A 6,000-nucleotide genomic window follows, 5' to 3' on the forward strand; every position below is an offset into this window, starting at 1 on the left:
CTCAGTGTTACCTTCAGGTTGGTGTAACTCTGTCCCCTTAAATGCAGCACAGCTGACGGTGTGACTGTCCTGTGTGGGCTCAACGATTCCTGTATTGAAGGGCATTCACTTGATTCTCACGCCACCCCACCCGCCCCCTAACACCAGCGCTGCAGTAGACACCCTCCTACTTACGTGCTTATGCACTAGTTTTATTTCTGTGCAATAGATTCCCAGCAGCCAATTGTCTCCGAGGGTACACGCAAGATCACTTCCCAGAAGTGCTGGTGGGGATGTGGAGGGCTGCGGCCCACCTGAGTGCCCTCTCTCTGTGCCCCCGCCAGAAATGTCAACCAGTCTAATGGGGACAAGTCGCATCTCATTCTTGCTTTAGTGAATTACCAGCAGTGAGTCTGACCATCTTTTCATTTGTTTGTAGGAATTTAGGTTAGGAATGGCTGTTGAATTACAGCAAAACCCTTTAAACATCTATTGTTATGACCATATTGTTTCTTCTTTAATTTTTTAAAAATGGAATACATTATATTAACAGATTTCCTGGTGTCACACCACCCTTAGTCCCTGGAATAAGCCCCATTTGGTCATAATGTGTTAATCTGTTATTCTTTTGATACATTTCCTGGTTCTTTTTGCTGGTATTTTGAGTCTTTTCATCTTTAGAGTGAAAGGGGGTCTATCTATAATTTTCTCATTTCACAGTCTCTTCAGATTTTAGAATTAAAATTATGCTGCCTTCATAAAATGCATAGGAGAACTCTCCACCATTTTCTGTGGCTTGCAAGACTTTAGACTTGGAGTTTCTAGTTCTACTTTTTAAAAGTTAGATGAAAGTAGGCCTCAAATCCATCCGGTTCCAGAATCTTTTTCAGTGGTTCCTTTTAATCATCACCCGCCACCCCCCATTCCCACCCCCATGCCCTCTGCTAATTGGAGTATTCAAGTTTCCCACTGCTTCATAGGTCAATTTTGGTAGCATACTTGGTTTTTTAAAAATCATCCAGTTCTCTTAGGTTTTTAAAATTTTTTGCCATATGTTTGTATGTAGTCTCTAAAGATTATTTTAATACTTCCTATATCTGGTTATTTCTCTTTTCTCATTCTTAATCTTGCATATTTTTACTTTTTTTTTTCATAACTAAGTCTTTGAGGAAGTTACTGTACTTTTCTGAGAACCAGTTTGGGATTGGTTTCTCTTTGCTACTTTGTTTTTATTATTCTATTGATTGTACCTTTAATCTTTTGTTTCTCCTACCTGGCTTGTTTTGATTTATCTTTACTGTTCTTTTCTTGCTTTCTAAGACAGGTGTTTAGTTTAGTTTTGTTTTTTTCACCTATCTTCTTGAACAATGATGACATTTTAGGGTTATAAATTTTTTTCTAAATACAGCTTTATCACATAGATTTTGGTATTAAGTGTTCTTTAATTGCTTTCTGTGTAGTTTTTAATTTACTTTTGATTTCTTCTTTCATCTTAGAGCTACCTAGCAATGTGTTTGTAATTTCTAAATATTGAAAAAAAACTGTATCCTCCTTAAATTAGCTATTTTGAATTTTATTGGATTATAATCAGCAAATGTAACCTGAAGTTTTCTACATTTAAAAAAATCTGTTGTGTTTTTTTTGTCCAATTACTTGATCAATTTTTATAAATGTTCCATGAGCATATGAAACAAAAGTATATTCTCTGAGGCATGTAAAGAAAGATAGGTAAGTAGGTAGGTAGGTAGGATAGAGGGAGGGAGGGAGGGATGGATGGATGGATGGACGGACAGACACATGCATACTTTCAGATAGAAGTTTGTGGACTATATTAATCAAATCCTGTATGATTTTACTTATTTTTTGGTAAGAGAGCTCTGACCTACATCTTCCGAGTGGCCAGAGAAGCAAGTTCTCTGTATTCCGCTGGAACAGCAGTAAGTACTTAAAGTTAGAAGAAAGGAGAAAGAAGAAAACACAGCAGGCTTAATTAAGCTGCCTCCAAGTAATCCAGTTGGGACTTTAGAAGGAATTGATGCTGGAACAATGGCCCTACCGAGCCTCCGGCCCTGCGCCCACCCACTTCATGCTCTCAGACGAGCCCGGACATGTGCCCCCCACGGTCTTTACCAAGCAACACGCCTGGTGTAAACAGTTCTCAGGGGGTAATAAACCTTCACACCTCATGCTTATTCTGGTCTAACTCAAAAGCACAAAAAAGTCATGGGTACATTTTGCCTCGGAGGAAGTGTGTGGATCTAGGCCAATTTGGTCCTTGGAAACCCTGGGTGAGTGAGCCCTTCAGGGGGTGGTGTGGGGAGAAGAGGGAAGCGGGGGAGGTGCTGACATGACTCCCAGGGCAGGTTCAGGGGGAAAAGCCTGGCCTTTGGGGCATGTTTTCCTGAGGTGCTTCACTTCGGGGGTACACGGGGACTTCTGGGAAGTTGGGCCAAGCCTGCAGAAAGGCAGTTCTCCATTCTGTTTAATGGTTTGTCCACAGAGACCACCCGTCCCGAGGTGTGTTCCCAGACAACACAGGTAATTCTGATGCCAGAGTCACTAAGCCTCTGTCCCTCCAACAGCAGGGAGGCACTGCCAGCCCTTGCTGTGAGCTACCCGGGGGCCAGCCTCAGGACTGGGTGCCAGGGATAGGCAATGAGTAGGGTGACACTCTCTCTGCCCTCCCTGGGCTAGTGGACCTCAGGGTGGGGCAGGGAAGGCTTCACTGGGGAGGAGGTGGGTAGTGTGAGCCCAGAAGGGCTGAGAAGAGCGAGTGAGGCAAGGAGGAGAGAGCAGTGCACGTGTGACATGTGACCTGTGACATCCTGGAGGTGAGGAGCTGCCTGGCACATGGAGGGCCAGGACCTCCAGGCTGGCTGCAGTGCCGTGAGGTGAGGCTGGAGAGCCGGGGCTGGGTCGTGTTGTACTCTGTAAACCACATGGGGGAAGGGTTTTAAGCAGAGGATGTCACATAAGATTGGCATCTCCAAAAATACCTCTCTGGCTGCAAAATGGAGAATGAGTAGGACACGTGAAGGGAGGAAGGCCGCTGCAGTGGTCCAGGTAAGAAACGATCGTGGCTCGGACCAGGAGCGGGCGGTGGAGATGGAAAGAGGTACAGAGACTTGGGATGTGTTTTCGAGGAAGAATAGATGAGATGGATTGATTTAATGCAGAGGATGAGAGGGAAAGAGGTATCAAGGGCCATTCCTGGGTTTCCAGCTTAGGTAACCTGGTGACCAGTGATGTGGTTACCGAGATGGGAGAATATTGGAGCAAGAGCTGGATGTTTATGGCTGGTGTCCATTTACTGACAGTTACATATTGTGGAAGGTCAAATGAATAAATGAATGTCTTAGGTTATGGGCATATTTGCTTTGTCAGTGACCTGTTGAGCGGAGATGGGAAGTAGGCAGTTTAGAACATGAGAGTGGCTTACCTGTGAGCAGTGTTTGGTGTGATGGGAGTCGATTCAATTCTAGTGAGAGTGGAACAGCAGAGGAGAAGAGGGTCTGGATCAGGCCCTGGGGACGCCAACATTTAATGGGTGCGGGTAGGAGTGTGAGCCAGCAAAGGAGACTGGGAAAGAGCGCACGGACACGTGGGTGGAAAAGTAGAAGAGAATGTTTCCAGAAAGAGGACATGGTCAACTGCTTGGATGATGTTGAAAAGCCCAGTAAGATGTGTGCTGGATTCAACAGTGTGGAGGACACTGCCTGTAAGAAAAGGTTTGTTGGGATTCTGGAAGCGGAAGCTAAGATGAGAGGGTAACGTGTGGACGGCAGGTCGAGTAGAGACAGTGAGTGTCCTTCCCTGTGACAGAGTGGCCATCGAATGGTCGGCCCATGACTGTGACATACTAAGGGTGGGAGTGGTTACCTGGCTGCCTGCAGACAATTAAAAAACAATCAGGAAATTAAGACTAAAAGCTAGTGTGCTTTTTATTATCACGCACTTGGCAATTCTAAACAAGATCTGTGATAAAGCTCTCCTCCACTTAAACATCTTCAGTGGGTCTAAGTTCTGTTGAGTTTTAATAATATATATGGAAGCTTCAAATTAGCACATTTATATTACTTATCCTTTAATAAAAGCTTGTATTCTACATGGAAATTAATTCTGAGAGCTCCCAGGTACACGGTGGGCCCACAACACACACAAACTCAGCTTCACACCCTCATCTGGAGACGAAGTTCTACTGTTTTGGAATCGTTCAAGCCTACTTGGGGCACAGTTCACGTTTCCAGCCCCTGTGTTCCTACATATCCCTGCATTTAAGTAATTTATTTGAAGTAAATGATAATAGACAGTGATTATAAAGATGAAGCAAAACTTGAATTGCTCCAATTCTGTCATTCTACGTAACCACTTAGAGTTTTTATTGGTGGTTAAAATTTTAAACAGTGCAACAGAGTGCAGACTATGAAGTGTAATATTTTTGTTTGGAAAGTGCAAATTTTAGTCCACGAATGAAACATAAAGAAAATCAAGCATGATATCAATCGTATGATATATTAGTTGCTCAAATTGTACCTTTTGCAGGCGTATTGATTTTATTAAAATTCACCTACAAGTTACTGGACCATTATTTAAATAAACATTTTTATATAGGCCTATAGCCAAAATAATCAAAATTTTTACACCACTGGCCCAAAGTAAGGATCCTTGGGGATGTCCAGGTCTGCCATCTCTGCAAATGGAATAGGAATTGGGTCTGACACCCAGGGAAACCAGACTGAGCCAAGGCCCTTAATGATGCTAATAAGAGGAGTTGGCTGAAGGATTGAAACAAGGAGCTCATCTTCAGCCCAGCCTGAATTGGGGGAGAGAAAGGCAAATGAGAGGCAAGATCTAGAATGAAAGAACCCTGAACTTGAACTTGGTACTAGTTTAGAATGAACTGTTTCCATCCTTTGCCCCACCATGCCCCACCCCACACTGATCCTGTCCACAGAGGCAACTACTTTCATCTCTTTTCCAGTTTCTTCTTGTATTTACCTCCATTTTTTTCTAAATACCATGTTTTTACGACCTATTCTTGATTTCTTCCCATCAGAGGTGTTATCTACTGATCTCCTACTATGGAAGATTAAAATCTGGCTCTTTTTATCCCCCCTACCTCCTGCCCCAAATAGTCCACAGTGAAAAAAATGGGACATCATTACAGATCCTACAGACATTTAAAGGATAACAAGGAGATATTATGAACAACTTTTTGCTTTTAAATCTGACAACTCAGATAAAATGGACACATTTTTTGAAAGGCACATATTACCAAAATTGACAGAAGAAATAGAAAATCTGAATAGCCTTATATCTATTAAAGAAACTAAATTTGTAATTAAAAACCTTCCCACAAAGAAAACTCCCGGCCTAGATGGCTTTACTTGTGAATCCCATCAAACATTTAAGGAAAAATTAATATCAATCCTATACAAATCCTTTCAGAAAATAGAGGAGAAAGCACTTTCCAAATCATTTTATGAGGTTAGCATTACTCTGATAGCAAAAACAAACAGAATTTTTATAAGAAAACCGAAGACCAATATCCCTCATGGACAAAGATGCAAAATTTCTTAACAATTTTTTAGCAAATTAATTCAATAAGTCATGAAGCCCAATTGAAAATAAGCAAGCATCTCAACAAACACTTCACAAAAGAAATATACAGAAGGCCAAAAAGCACACGAAAAATGTGCAATATCCCACTCCCAAGGAAATGCAAATTAAAACCACAGTAAAATACCACTACACACCTGTAGAATAATTAAAATTTAAAAATATGATGATAGCACGTATTGGCAAGGATGTGGGGCACACGGAATTCTCACACATTGCTGGTGGGAATGCGAAATAGTGAAACTAGTTTGGACGACAGCTTGGCAGTTTCTCAGAGTTAAACGTACACTCACCATATGACCCATCAGTTCTACTCCTAGGTATCTACTCAAGAGAAATGGAAACACATCCACACAAAGACTTGTACACAAATGTTTAATCATAATAGCCAAATCCTGGAAA

The sequence above is a fragment of the Eschrichtius robustus genome, chromosome 3 (assembly GCF_028021215.1).
Source record: "Eschrichtius robustus isolate mEscRob2 chromosome 3, mEscRob2.pri, whole genome shotgun sequence".
NCBI classification, from domain to species: Eukaryota; Metazoa; Chordata; class Mammalia; order Artiodactyla; family Eschrichtiidae; genus Eschrichtius; species Eschrichtius robustus.